Source organism: Mastigoproctus giganteus, chromosome 2 (assembly GCF_048544385.1).
Source record: "Mastigoproctus giganteus isolate SK-2022 chromosome 2, ASM4854438v1, whole genome shotgun sequence".
NCBI classification, from domain to species: Eukaryota; Metazoa; Arthropoda; class Arachnida; order Uropygi; family Thelyphonidae; genus Mastigoproctus; species Mastigoproctus giganteus.
The window spans coordinates 173,319,921-173,336,374 of record NC_143576.1 but is presented as its reverse complement, the minus strand read 5'-3'; the positions used below and the strand labels follow the sequence as shown (position 1 = coordinate 173,336,374).

At 34.8% G+C, this 16,454-nt stretch overlaps 1 protein-coding gene across 1 annotated transcript in view; it reads right to left on the bottom strand.

Moving 5' to 3' along the window:
• The window catches only part of LOC150089757 (protein RCC2 homolog), a 236,311-nt gene that overhangs the window by 151,135 nt on the left and 68,722 nt on the right, over positions 1-16,454 (bottom strand). The window lies entirely within an intron of this gene.

Below are 16,454 nucleotides of genomic sequence, written 5' to 3'. Positions count from 1 at the left end.
ATTAAATGAGTCGAAAGGTTTATTGGCATGTTACTTATAGAAGCAATTATATCCCTAAAAACAATAATGTTTTTGAATTACATAAATTTGTTTGTTGTTTGAATGTAAATATGTTGATGCAAAATATGTTATGCCTTTTCCTCCCGTAGGCAAAATTTCTCTGTTTGTGGTTTAACTGAATAATCAGAACCACAAATGCAATTATACAGCAGTTACAGTATGGATTTGTTAAGGGACAGTCTTGTCTAACCAATCTGATAGGTTACTATGATGCATTGACCAAGGAACTTGATGCAAAAAATATTCTGATATCATATACTTGGATTTCAGGAAGGCTTTTGATGCTGTTGACATAAAAGACTGCAGTACAAACTGGGGCAATGTGACATTAAGAGAAAGTTACTGCTATGGAGAAAGGGATGGTTAAATGGAAGAAGACAGAGGGTGGTTATCAATGAGACTAATGTTACCAGTGGAGTCCCCCAGGGTTAAGTGCTGGGCCCATCATTATTTTCAACATTTATTATTTATTTCAATATTTATTCAATATTTTATTAATGATACTGATGTAGGTATATCAGGCTTATGGTCAAAGTTTTCAGATGATACAAAGTTTGGCAGGGTGGTTAATGACAGTAATCAGGGTGAGCTGCTGCAACAAGATCTAGGAAAATTGGGTCATTTGCTTGAGAAATGGCAGTTGAAGTTTAATGGTGACAAATGCAAGGTACTGCATATGGGTAGCAGTAATCCCATAGTAACATATCAAGTGTGTGGTACTATACTCAGGGTAATGGAAAATGAAATTCTCTGAGCAGTGAAGACATGCTGGCAGAACAGCTTATGGAGTTTTGTCGATGATATATAGAAACTTTGCTAGCAGGGTTAAGGAGGTGATTATCGCTTTGTACAAAGTCATGGTTAGGCTGCATCTTGAGCAGGGGTGGGCAACTTTTTTCGTCAGCAGGCCAGAATAGATTGAACGATTTAACAAAAAAAATCAGAACCTAAAATGTTATATTACTTGAATTACCAAATTATTAATGTATTTTAAAAAAAAGTAAATACAATATTTAAATAGGAGTCGATTATAGATAGGTACAGATAAGAACTACAATTTGGAATAAACATTTTTGTTGTTATGATAACAAAGTAAATGCAGAAAACAAAAACTTTAATGTGAGAGATTACATTTGGAATGTTCCTGATTTATGATTTCATCAAAATTGGGATTCAATTCACTAGTGGCTATTCGTAGAACTGCTCGTAAATTTTCATCCGTTATTCTTGATCTAATTTTTCTCTTTGTATTTTTCATTAAAGAAAATGTAGTTTCGCATAGGTATGTCAATCCAAAGAATGTCAAATATTTCTGTGCATTATCCAGAATATTTTTAAACATTTCTGGATTTAACGAGGCATAAAATTTTATGCCTCATTATTTGTTTTTTCCATTATTGTTTTTTCAGCAAATTGATTCTTTAATATTAAATTTGATTGTAAATTTATCAGTTCCAACTGGATACAAAGTGGTGCATCATTGACATTAAAATTAAATGGTAGGCTTACTAAAAATAGATCATTAGAAATTTTCTGAAAATCATCAAATCTTCTTGTAAATTCATTAAATAAGTCACTTATTATAGCCTCATATTTCTTAAAATCAGCTTTCAAGTTTTTTTCTCTTTTTTGTAAGATTGGAAAGTGAGTTAACTGTTTATTTTGGAATTGTTGCGAAAATAACTTGAGTTTTCTCGTAAACGATGTGGCATTTGTATACATATCAAAAATAAATAGTCCTTTCCCTTGTAATAATAAATTTAATTCATTTTGATGCGAAAACATATCAATGGAGAAGAAAAAGTCGTTTTGCCATTGTTCATCTTTTAATTCACAAAATTCATTCAGCTTGTCCTTAGCATTTAAGAAGTTTACAATTTCATCCAACAAATCACGAAATCGTTTTAACACTTTTGCAAGACTAAGCCATCTTATGTCCGTATGGTAAGGAATATCAGTAAAATCACATTCAATTTCTTTCAAAAATGTTATGAATTGCTGGTGGTTTAAAGCTCTTCCACGAATAAAATTAACTACTTTCGTTACAACCGATATAACATGCTTCAGTTTTAGAACTCTTTTGCAAAGGGTTTCTTGATGAATTATACAATGTAAGAAAATTATTTCTTTTCCTGGAATACGCTTTATTTCGTCGCTTATTCTTTTTAATAATCCAATGTTTTTTCCTGTAAAACTAGGACACCCATCAGTTGTGATGTTGACAATTTTGTCCCACTTTATATTATGTTTTTGCAAAGCTTCTTGAAGGGCTATAAAAAAATCTTTGGCAGTCGTTGTGTCTTTCATAGGATATGCAGAAAGTAATTCCTCTGTAATTTCAAATCTATGATTTATACCTCGAATAAAGATTAAAAGTTGACTCGTATCGGTAATGTCACATGACTCATCTAAAGCCAGTGCATGGTAAGTACAATCTTCCAATTTTAATTTATCACATAAATTACTTGAAATATTATCAATTCGTCTCACAAGAGTTCTTCGTGACAGAAAATTTTTCAAACGTCAGTTTTTTATCAGGGCATAATAATTCAGCAATATCTATCAAATATTCCTTCAAAATTCCTCGTCAGAAAATGATTTACAATGTTTTGCAACCTTATGTGCAACAATGTAACAAGCTTTTGTCAGAGCTCTATCTGTATTTGACAAAATTTTCAAAGTATTTTGTTGCTTAAGCAAACCACACTTTAAATTTTCTGCTTCAATTTTTATTTGTTCAGGTTTTCGAAAATAGCTTATAATTTACGAAATGTTTTGTTGAAAAATGCCTTTTTAGATTATATTCTTTAAAAACGGAAATAGTTTCGTTACAAACCAAACAAACAGCTTTATCGTCTATATTTGCAATTAAATATCTGAATGTCCAATTATCATTGAAAATGCGGCATTCGGCATCAATTTTTCTTTTTTTTAATTGGCTCATTTTATGGGCTATAAATTATATTAAATTAAAAATTGTAATAATTAGAAAAGGTATAAACTGACTTATAAAATATCTTGCACCAATATTATTTTTTTCAATAAGAAGTCAAACCCAAAGGAACTTCGCTTGATCGATGCTACAATAATAATTAGGAAATAATACTCTTTAACGCTGCGTAGAATCACTTGGTTAACTGCACACTGCTTACTGCTGTACACTGCACTGGCCGTGATTCCCGATTGAACCGAATTAAGCCGAACGTTTACAGCGAGTGTAGTCAAGTATGGATTTTCTATATTTATGCATTTATGGAGCGGTGCCAGATTCAACATCGTCGCGGGCCGGCTGTTGCCCACCCCTGATCTTGAGTATTGTATACAGGTCTGGAGGCCTCACTTTAGGAAGGATGTAGATCTGCTGGAATGGGTGCAGAGAAGGGCAAAAAGATTGGTGAGGGGAATAAAAGGGTGCACTTACCTAGAAAAGTTTCATTTCTGCAAACTGTAGTTTGTGGAGACTAGGCACCTGCAAGGGGGGGGGGTATCTGATTGAGGTGTGAATGGCTTGAGTAAGCTGAATGTTAATCGCATTCTTCCACTTACTGAAACTACACACACACACACACACACACACACACACACACACACACACACACACACACACACACACACACACACACACACACACACGAGGGAGCATAAATTTAAGCAGAGAAAGGATGGTTGGATAGACGTGCAGAAGTCTGCCTTCAGCCAGCGGGTGGTTCGAATAAATTCAAAGAACTATACAAATTCTTGGAGGGTATGGATGAAAGAAGTGTGTGATGAGTGAGTTTTTTTTTTTTTCTCTCTTTTGTCTGATGCTACATAAGCTTGGTTTCTTGCATCATTTGCCAATACTATATAAGATACTACCCTACAGGGTATCTGATTGAGGCCTATAAGGCTCTTGTGTAGTAGCAGACACACACACACCACTGCGGTAGCGCAATGGTATGTGTCTGCTACTACACAAGTTTCTAACTGACCATATACATAATATATTAATGTTATGTATGTGTGGTGAGTTGGAAACAACACACAATCATTTTCGCTCTGCTGTCACTTCTCTGAAACAAAAGGACAACTGATGAAATGTATCTTTATTGATAACTCCAAGAGTATATGAACATTGTGTCTGCAGTGAACAGCTAATGGTATCACAAATATTATAAGTAATAAGGTATCACAAGTTCACACAGGCCTGAAGTCTTAGAACGCAATAAGAGTGAATTCTGTAATTATTCAAATGAACAACAAATACTGACATTTTGCACATTACAGAAAAAGGCAAAACTATATCAACATTTTTTTATATATTCAAACAAAAAAAAAATTACATGGTCCAAGAACATTACTGTTTAAGGATTTAAATTTCTATAAGTAATATGCCAATAAGCCTTTAGGCTCATTTTAACTGTTTTTACCTCAAATCTTTAGCAAGAATGATAATGCCAAAAATTAAAATTACTTTGCAACAATTAATTAAAGGCTATTGCACTTTCATCAACTATCTTAAATATTAATATGCCTTTAGCAAATCAATAATCATTTGTAGCTGTGAAATAGTTAAAGTTGCAATGAAAACAGTTTTTTAAAAAATTCCTTGACATAAGATGGGATGCAATGTAAATTATTACAAGAGATCTTTGGCAAAGGATGCTAAGAAAAACAGCAAGGACTTCTTTAGTTATATAAATTCTAGAAGGAAGGGGATGAATCAGATTGGTCCACTTGATATCGATGGTTAGACTGTTGATGATCCTGCTCAGATAGCTGATAATCTGAATGAGTATTTTGCATCAACATTCACACATGAGGAGTTATTGAGGGAGGAAAATGCCAGAAGTTTATCACTGTAACAGGATGCTTAATGATTTTGTAATAACTGAGAGCAAAATGGAGAAATTGTTGAAGTTAAACATAAGAAAGGAACCTGGGGTGGATAGGATCTATCCAGTTATATTAAAGGAGGTGGCAAAGGAAGTAAGCAAACACTTAGCCATAATTATGAGAGCATCCATGGATTCAGGGGAGGCCCCCACAGACTGGAGAAGTTCAAATGTATCCCCAATTCACAAAGGGGATTCAAAGAGTGACACGAGTAATTACAGATCTGTTAGCTTAACATCTGTTCCAGAGAAAATAATGGATGCACTGGTTAAAGATGCATTGCAGGATCATTTAGACAAGACTGCAGTAATAATTCAAACACAGCATGGATTTAAGGGAAAGTTTTGTCTGACAAATTTGATTGGATACTATGATTTAGTTACAAAGGAACTGGATGCAAAAAATAATTTTGATATCATACACTTGGATTTCAGGAAAGCTTTTGACACTGCTGTGCATGGAAGACTACTGTACAAATTGGAGCAATATGATATTAAAGGTAAGTTGCTACAATGGTGACGAAGGTGAAAAATTAAACACTGACAAGGAGAAAATTGAGTATACTGAGTTATGCAAAGTCATTAGAAAGAGACTCGAGAGGACATAAGAAGATTTAACACAAGAAAAGTAGAACAAGCATTAAGGGAAAATAAAGGATTTAAATCGGCAGCCATAAGCAGTAATACAGAAAGACAAATGATGCTGAAACTGAAGAATAGCGATGGTGTACTTATAAATAGCAGAGAAGGCATAATTCAAATAGCAGAAGACTACTATAGAGATTTATACAAGGAATGAGGGAATGATGCCTGCAATGGGGAAGATGGATCCCAAATTAGCAACACATACGACATACCCGATATTCTTCCTGATGAGGTAGAACATGAATTGAAGAAAATGAAGAATCAGAAAGCCCCGGGGGAAGATGAAGTTAATGTACAGTTGTTAAAATTGGGAGGAAGAGACATAACACAAAAACTGGCAAGGCTCTTCACAAAGTTCATTAGAAAAGGTGTGACGCCTAAGCAGTTTGTTTGTTTGTTATTTGGTTTTTAGGAGCATTAGCAACTAAGGCCATATTGCTCCGGGATATGCGGTGGTCATTCCCTGACTCTTCCGCATCCTCCGTATTTGGTAGTGACAGGCTCGAACCCCGGTCTAATCAAGAAGCGTGTGCAACGCACTGCTGCTCCTTCCCACCTGGCTACGGAGGCACCTACCTAAGCAGTGGAATAATGCAATCGTAGTTTTGCTGCATAAGAAAGGAGATAAATCAGAAATTGGAAATTATAGACCAATTAGCTTGAGAAAAATAGATACGTACAATGATAACCCAGTTTAATGTAATATAATAAAATATATAATAATAAGTAACAGGCAGTAGCTTTCAAGACTAACGAGTCTCTTTTTCAGTTGAAAAAGAGACTCGTTAGTATCTATTGTACGTATCTATTTTTCTCAACCATGGACCCCCAGTACACCAGGCCCATTCGTTACTACCAATTAGCTTGTTATCCCACATCTACAAGTTGTTCACAAGGGTCATTACTAACAGATTAGAAAGAATACTTGATGAGAATCAACTGAAAGAGCAAGCTAGCTTTAGGACAGGATTCTTAACTATGGATCACCTTCACGTAATATCACAGCTAATGGAGAAAGCAAATGAATATAAAACACCGTTATGCCTGGCATTTGTGGAAATTTTGACATTTGAAAAAAAAAAAGGCATTTGACTCCATACAACATAAGGCAATGTTTCGGGCACTGGAAAGACAAGGCATAGATACCCCATATATTATGATTTTGAAGAAAATATATGAGAATGCTACCTCCTTTATTAGACTAGACAAAGACAGTAGAAAATTTAAAATCGAGAAAGGGGTTCGAAAAGGAACACAGTAAGCTCAGGAGCACAGGTTTTGAGAACAAATGGGGAAATACTATTATGACCTGGAGCTTTCTTAGCATTAAGATTGTTCAAACTCCTTCTGACATCCTTTTGATGGAAGACCATAGGAGGTATTGAATGGAGTTTACTGGGAATGGTTGGAAGTGGTTTACCAAGATCATCAATACATGAGTTAGAAGAAAATAGGATACTAGCAGATAAACTTTATCTTTGGCTGAAGTGGCAACAGAACCATCTGGTTTTGACAAATGTAGGAATAAAGATGGGCAAAAATTGTGGCCAAAGAGGCTAGAATGCTCGACTACCATTTGGACGAGAAGAAAGTTTTCTATTGTTAGCTTGTTCAAAATCTAATTTGGACTGATTAATAACTGCTTTACAATTGTTGCGAGCTTTGGTGTAGGGAGAAAATGAAGCTTGGAATTTGGATACAAGCAAATTGCAATATGCAACATTCTTATCTGGAACAGCCTTAGCACATTTTTTGGAAATCAAAGGTTTAGATAGAGGACAAGATTTTATGATGGAGTGTGAAATAAAGAATTTCAACCCTACAAGAATAATTGCACTGACATTATCTGAGCACACACTGACATGAAACAGTAATCTGACCACAGAAGAGAAGAAAAGAAATTCCGCAGATCATCCCATTTTGCATTCTTCTAATGCCAAACAACAGATGGCTAGATATGAGTACAAGGTTGAGAATGGCCATGAGAGAAAGACTCCATTGGAAAAGAGACCAAATGTGTCCATGATAGAGCACATTTGAGATTTGTACAAAGCAAGCAATTCTTTAGAAGTAATGCTAAGAGCAGAAAAAAAAAAAAAAGAAAATAGGAAAATAAAATCAAGTTTTTTTGATGCAGGGGAAGTAATATCTGGTGCCCTTATGCCAAGAGAAATTAAGACATGACAATCCCTAAATGAAATATGTGATCTTTTCTAGAAATTTTAGAGTCATCAAAGATGAACATGCAGATGTTTTTTTTTTGCAAGAAATAATACAGAACGGAGGATTGAAATGAATAAATTTTTCTTTGACCCATTGGAGAATTATCCAAAGATCAGTATTCAAGAAATCTGTGGTGAATATTTGAGAATTTGAAGCTGTTTATGTAGTACAAGATTTCTCAAAATAGAAATTGGAATAGTAATAGTAATAGAGGCATGTGATGCAAAAAAGCAAGCGTATGAGCTAATGTAGCATCAGCTAAAAAAAAAAAAAAAAAACCAACTTCACACAACCATTCCTTCTAAAAGTTTATCCAGTTCCTCCTTGAATTTATTTAAGCTATCAACTTCCACAATGACAGATGGAAGTTTGTTCTAACAATTCAACTACCCGCTGGCTAAAAGCAAATTTCCACACATCTATTCTACAACTGTCTTTCCTCATTTTGAATTTATGCCGGCTTGGGTTTGTAATCTGAGCAAGTGGAAGAATCCTGTCAAAATTCAGCATGCTCAACCCATTCAAGGCCTTATATACCTCAATCAGATCACCTTGCAGGTGTCTAGTCTCCAGCCGCTGCAATTTGCAGAACTTAAGCCTTTCTTGGTAAGAGGACCCCTTCGTTCCCCCATCAACCTTGTTGCCCTTCTCGCGCTTTAGCAACTCTACATCCTTCCTAAAATGAAGCTTCAGACCTGTATGCAATACTCAAGGCAATGGCCTGACCATTGCCTTATACAAAGGTATAATCACCTCCATTTCCCTGCTAGCATAATTCCTGTATATCATTGACAATACTCCATGACCTGCTCTGGCAGCCTGTCTGCACTGCTCAGTAAACTTCATATCTGACTGCACAATCACTCCCAGGTCTTTTTCATTTTCTACCACCCTATGTGTAGTACCACACAGTTGGTACATTCTTCTGGGGTTACTTCTACCCAAATTCAGTACACTGCTTTTGTCAATGTTAAACTTCAGTTGCCACTTCTCAGCCCATCTGCCCAAATTTTCTAGATCCTGTTGCAGTAGCACACTGCCATTACTGTCATTAACAACCCTGCCATCCTTTATATTATCTGCAAATTTCGATACTAAGCCTGATATACCTTCATCAATATCATTGATAAATATACAAAACAGTGGGCCCACTGTTGTTTTGCATATTTATCAATGATATTGAGATATTGATGAATAATGTGCTATCATCAACAAAAACTATGAATAGGATTTTCAATCATTGGAAAAAGGTTGATACGACAAAAAAAGAAAAGAGTGGGAGATACAGGAACCTTGGAGAACACCAGTATTATTGGATGATTTATAAAACAGAAAAACTGTCTGCCATCACCTGCAATGAATTGTGGTTTGTTTGTTATTTGGTTTTTAGGAGCATTAGCAACTAAGGCCATATTGCTCCGTGATATGCGGTGGTCATTCCCTGACCTTTACTCATCCTCAGTATTTGGTGGTGACGGGCTCGAACCCCGGTCTAATCAAGAAGCGTGTACTACGCACTGCTGCTCCTTCCCACCTGGCTACGGAGGTGCCACCCTGCCATGAATGATCAGAAAGAAAAACTAGATACCCAATGGGGAACAAAAAAACAAGTTGGTAACCCATAACAGGAGCCTGTTTAGAGCTTTATGACAAACTTGATCAAAAACCTAAGAAATGTCAAGAGCAGCTACCTGAATTTTGAGGCCTCATTTTAGGAAGGATGTAGAGTTGCTAGAATGAGTACAGAGAGAGCAACACGATTGGTGAGGGGGAACAAAGGGGTACTCTTACCAAGAACGGCTTAAGTTCTGCAAACTGCAGTGTCTGGAGACTAGGCACTTGCAAAGTGATCTGATTGTGGTGTATAAGGCCTTGAATGGGTTGAACAAGGCTCAATGCTGATGGGATTCTTCCTCTTTCTAAGATTACAAACCTGAGGGGACATAAATTCAAATTGAGAAAAGACAGTTGTATGGAAATTTGCCTTTAGCTAGTGGGTAGTTGATTGCTGGAACAAACATCTAGAGGGAATGGATGTGTGAAATGTTTTTTTTTTTTTTTGTCTAATACTGTATAAGCTTGCTTTCTTGCATCACATGCCTCTGCTAATGCCTCAAATTTCATTAAATTTGTCCAAAGATAAGTAACATAAGTCACTATATCTCCAGTGGATCGATACTGATGGAATCCACAGTGGCAATCATTGATCAGATGAAAGGTTTTTTTTTTTTTTTTTTGAGATATTTGAGAAAGTTTAAATGTTGGTAGTTTCTGGATTTCTCCATTACTTTGGAAAGAATGGAGATAAGTGCAATGGGAAAATAACTGAAAGGGAAGGATTTGTCATCCTTTTTAGGCTAGATATGAGAAAATTTTCAAGCAAAAGGAAAAACACCAGCAGAATAACAAAGTGTAAAAAGGTAACGCAGAACAGAAGCAAACTCAGGAGCACAGGTTTTGAGAACAAGTGGGAATATGTCATCTACACCCAGAGCTTTTTTGGCACTGAGATTATTCAGAATTCTTTTAATGCCTTCTACAGAAGACAATGAGACACACTAAGTGTAGTGTATTGGATACTGCAGGTAGTTTATCTAAATTGTCAATACATGAATCAGAAGAAAATTAGAATGCTAGCAATTCAGTTTTTATCTTTAACTGAGGATTCAACAGAACCATAAGGTTGTAACAGAGGTGGGCATAGTATTTGTGGACAGAAGTTGTGGTCAATAACTTTGTCAAAAGACGAGAATGCTTGACTACCTTATGTACAAGAAGCAAGTTTTCTACTCTCACCTGTTCAAAATAAGTTTTAATTGTGTAATAACTATTTTACAATTGTTGCAAGATATAGATAAAGTTCATTCCTGTAGGCAGAAAATGAAGCTGAAGTTTTAGATACAAGTTGGCTGCAATGTGCTACATTCACATCTTGAACAGTCTTAGCACATTTAATGGAAAACCATGTTATAGATAAAGTTCATTCCTACAAGAATAATTTGATTAGAAAGGCCTGATGTAGCCGGGTGGTCAGGAGCAAGAGTGCAGTAGCACACGCTCTTTGAGTGGACCGGGGTTCAAGCCCATGATTGCTAAATACGATTAACATTTGTATTGATCGATTTATTGTAAACTCCACTGAAATGGTGGTCGTGCCGGAGTATAAACAAGAACATTTTAATATTATCAAAAACAATAATTAGATGTAAAAAATATATGAATAATTTAAACATGGTGAAATTTGATGATGTCAGTTCTAAATATAACATGTACATAGCCAGAAAGTTATATTGTGGAAGAATAAAGATTACAGTGCACTGTAATCTTCATTCTTCCACTGGAATCCAGGAATAAGGATTGCAATAAAGTCTTGAAGGGCAGTAAATTGCAATAAAGATTGAATCAAGAAATAAGGATTGCAATAAAGATTGAATCAAGAAATAAGGATTACAATAAAGTCTTGAATGGCAGTAAATTTAGGAAGAATGCACACACACATACACACAGGGTGTTTCAATTAAAAGGTGCTGTTGTTGTTGTTGTCCGGACTGTTTTAAATTTGATGTTAAAAAAATTGGACTATGTATTACTGTTTAGATTTTACGATTCGTAAATTTAAAATTTACCCAATCAACAGCTTTTTTCTCAATGGGAAAGTTATTCTTTGTCATCAGTTTAGTCTATAACCATCATTCATGTTTTTTTTTTTTTTTTTATGTGAACCCCAAACACGAGAGGTATTAGAACCTATAGTACTTAGTACCGTGCTTGGGTTAGGGTTGAAGGAGAAGTATGGGGGGAGGGGGATGCCGGAAACTTTGCTCTAGAGACTAAACATGGGTTTCACCACTTCAAGCCTCCAATAAGCAAAGTGGTGGTATTTCACCGGTTGATGAAAGCCATCTACCACCTATGTACTTCTAAAAAGAATGTAAATTGATTTTATTTGAATAAAACAAAAAAGAAACACAACAGTAGTATGTGATGTTCACTCTTCACTACATGCTTCACTACAACTGTAGAACAACTTGCTATGTGAGAGCAGTCTGTGTTGTGTCACCTCACTAAAACCACTGCTATTTTGCCTTTCTTCCTTCAAATAAAACTGCTTCACATTTGTTTCAGAAGTATACTGATGATAGTTTTAGAATAAACAGAAGTAATTAGTCCAATTTTAACATCAAATTCAAAAATTTCAGCCCAAATACCACAAAAAATGTCTTATATATGACATTTCAGCCTAAACCTAAAAAAGATAGGCACTGGTGCCTTTTAATTGAAACATACACAACAAATAAAAATTAAATTGTATAATAAAGAAAAACAGTGAGACAAAAGAAAAAATATAAGACAGTGACATTTTGGCTACATAGCATTATCTACCACATTGCTGAAACACAATTAGAATATGAAATGTAAATTACACACACAGTTATATACTGTCCATTAATATACAGTGTATTTCAATTGAAATGCAGCAGGATTTGTCTTGATAATTTTTAAGTTTAAGCTATTTGTTGTTTGGACCTTTTTTATCATATTTAGGCCATGATTTTTGAATATGATGTTAAAATTGGACTAAGTATTACAATTTAGATTCCACAATTTTTAAATTTAAATTTTGCCTAATCAACTATTTTTCCCCCCTCAATGGGAAAGCCGTTTCCTGTCCTTGTACTTCTGAAATGAACATAAACCAATTTTATTTGAACAAAAACCAAGCACAATGGTTGCTTTTCAATAGGAATGTTTAACTGTGTTGAATTGCTAGCTGTACAAGGCAATTTGTGCGTTGCATCTTCTCTCGCAAATAATGACAAAAGAAATAATATAAAAAAAAATTATTTAAAAAACATGCAGTGGAAAGCAACAAATTGTTGAAATAGAAATTTGAGGAAAAAAAATCAGTGTGCAATAATAAATTCATGACTAGGAAATAAAAATAAAAATAAAAATAAAAAGATAGGCGAAACAGGAATAGCTATTTCAGTGCTTAACTTTACAATCTTGGCCATTTTTTATTAAAGATCAGTTATCAATAATGTTCAATAACAGTGCATGGAAGCTGCTATTATTTCCACAAATAAAAGGCAGCAATGTAAATAATAACAACAATAGTACATTCAAATAATTTTAATCTTATAACAAAATGACAGGACATGCACTACAATTAACTTATAACGTTCTACACTGTTTATAAGAAAGAATGGCATATCAAATAATTTGTGTGATACAGATAGTATAGTTTCTTCTGATTTAAATGTGGAGGTTGTCAGGTTCAACATCCCACAAATTGCCATGATGTTCTCGCCGGTCCAATTGGGAGTGACAAATACCTTGTAGTACAAATTTTATGCAAATATGGATACAATTTACCCTTCAATTGGCAAGCAAAATCCAGAATATGCACTGGCACATGGCAGAAGCATGACATTTACATATGCAGAGTTTGTTAAGCTTCATACACTGAATGAAGCAAAATTCATTAGAAGTACAACCTCTTGGTGTCTAAATGCACATTTGTAAAATTGTGTGAAAACATCTCATAAAAAGGTGATTTATGCGAAATGGTATTACTGTATGGAGAATATGGCCGAAATGCTAGAGCAAAAGCAATATTATTTTCCAAGAAACATCCTCACAGGCTGCAAATATCACGTACCACAATTATGAGCATTGTAAATCGCTTTATGCTAACTGAAAAAGTGATACATAAAAAAAAAGAATAAAACTGTGTACAGAATTTGGAACATGTTCATGAAGAAGATGTGGCCTTCCTGTCACATCCAGCTAGTAATGTCTGGGAGGCTTCTTCTGAATGTGATGAAGCATGTGCAGATTCAGAGGATCCTTCAAAAGAAAAACTGCATTCCCATCATTTGTTCTTACAACAAAGTTTACATGAAAGTGATGATACAAAATGCTTGGAGTTTTGTAATGCTATGTTAACCAAGGTAGAAGAAAATCCCAGTTTCCTCAGCAATATATATGGGCCAACAAAGCCACCTCCACTCAAGACAGTTTCATCAATAGGCACAATTCTCACTACAGGTTTCCTATACGTAAAAGCCCAAACTGTTATAGAAATGCTTGCCAGCAGGTACGACAGTCTGTCAGTTTGTGGTATGTGGTATGGGAGATGAAGTTGTCAGCCCAGTTTTTCATGACAGCATACTAAATGGGAACAAATATTATGGATTATTCTGCATTAGTTTATCTGACTGGTTAAAAAAGTTCTGTAAACTTCAAAGCTTGACAAAATCTTTGGTTCCAGAATGATTGTGCCCCACTACACAAAACTGTAGCAGTACAATTTTGTAAACATATTTAAAGGCCAGTGTATAGGATATGGGAGTGTGTCATAGCCACCATTCTCCCGATCTCATCTTTTCTTTTTTCTTTTGGGGTTTTTATTAAAGCAGAAGTGTACAAAACGCGTACTGACAATTCAGACAATCTCAAAAGGAGAATACTTAATGCATGCACTGAAGTTAACAGCATTATTCTACAGAATGTTTTTTTCTAATTTATTATGTAGTACAAGCTTACACTGTGGGAAAGGGAGGCCACCGAGTTTATGAATAATATTTAAAGCACATGCTGGCTCTCTTTCAAAAGTACACTGCTTACAGTTTCTCCTATAAACAATATAGAATGTTGTAAATTATTTGAATGTGCTATTGTTGCTATTAGTTATATTGTTACCATTCATTTGTGGAAATAATAGCAGGAGCCACACAATCTTGCTGAACAATACTAGTAACTGATCATTGATAACAAACAGACAAAATCACAAAGTTAAGCACTGAAGTAGCCATTCCATTTATCCTATTGTTTTTTATTTCCTGATAATGAATTTATTATTGTGCATTTGTTTTTTTTTTTTTAAATTAAACTTATATTTCATGAACTTGCTGCCTTCCATCACAGAATTTTTTTTTTATTTTAACTGTGTTTTTTTATTTGACTGTTTTTTGTCAGTTATTTGCAAGAGGAGATTCGACACATAACTGCCCTTGTATGGGTAGCTGTTCAACAAATTATATACAGCCATCATATTCTGTTTGTTTTTCCATAAAATAAAATTGGTTTATGTTCATTTCAGAAGTACACCAATGATGATTTAGACTAAACCAAGGATGGAGAACAACTTTTCCATTGAGAAAAAAAAAAAAAAAAAACAGTTGATTGGGCAAAATTTAAATTTATAAATTGTAAAATCTAAACAGCAATACCCAGTCCAATTTAAACAAATTCAAAAATTTCAGCTCAAATATGACAAAAAAAGTCCAGACAACACACAGCCTAAACCTAAAAATAAGCAAAGTAGATCCTGTATTTATTTTCTTTCCTATATACAATCTGTTTTTTACTCTGAACTTTGATTCTCCGGCATACTGGTGTCTCATTTCACTGTAACTCTCATTCCCCCAACAGAATCTATTTGATTACAATTATCTGTTAATATAATTTTCCAGCTATATACTTGTCATATATGTATCCTAATCTTTCTATTATACAAAGATATTTGAAAATTTTAAGAATTTTACTCCTTAACTGAGCATTACATTAACCTACTATTAATTTTCAATGATTTGAATAACATTCAAAACATCAAATTCAAACTTGATGCATGAGCAGATAAGTGGTTTTGCTTTTTGGATGCGTTACTTTGCAGGTCAGATCATATCATCATCATCACAGTGTATCAGAAAAATACTGATTTAGAAGGTCTTTTCCTTCCATTCCGATCTTCCACGATCCCCAAAATTTTGAATCCTTAAATCCCAGATCATTTAGCCTCTCTGGATCTTTAAGGGGCTGTGACCATCAAGCCAACCATGTTTACATCAGGAGAAACTTCATTTGTAATGCAAACTCACCACTTTTCATTAGACACGGCTTTTGCCTTAGAGCCACACACGCACGCATGCACACTGGTTCTCATTATCACTGGGATAAGAAATGACAGCCCAGCCAAAACAATAAAAACAAGATTTTAATTTTATAGGAACATCCAACTACTTTTAAACTGTCAGTCAAATATGAGGTTTACCAAGGTGTTTATGTGAAATAGAGCTAATAAAAGCTGTTCAAAAGAATCTGTGAACACAAAAAAAAAAAAAAAAAAAAAAAAAAGTGTCAACAAAGAAAACATCTTCTATTCAGCCTCTATTGCATTTAGGGAAACTGAGCATTTATTTTTTTTGAACCTTTGGGTTACCAAGTCAGCAACATGATTTACACTTCCCAATTTTGGTTCTGCTCCATAATGAAAGATGAAAGTGGTCATTTTCCATAGCTCCCAATTCCTCTGAAGTGAGCACTACAACACTTTACATGTATCAATACAGGCTAAGACTATACAAAGATTTGTTCTTTATCAGGGCTCTTTCCCTCCAACTCCATCAATATGCCCAAGTCATTGCTGATAAACAATGTGACCCATGTCTTCAAAAGAGGAGCCTTGGTGTAGACCCTCAACATTCCCAGAACCATTCCCCACAACCAAACAGGCCCTTCCAACATAAGAGTTAACTCAGGCAGTCAGGCTGACCACTACAGAAACTGCCAACTTGATCAAGGACATCCTTTTCAGACAGTCTAATCACAATACTGTAAGAAACAACAAAATTTTGTCATCAGCATAAT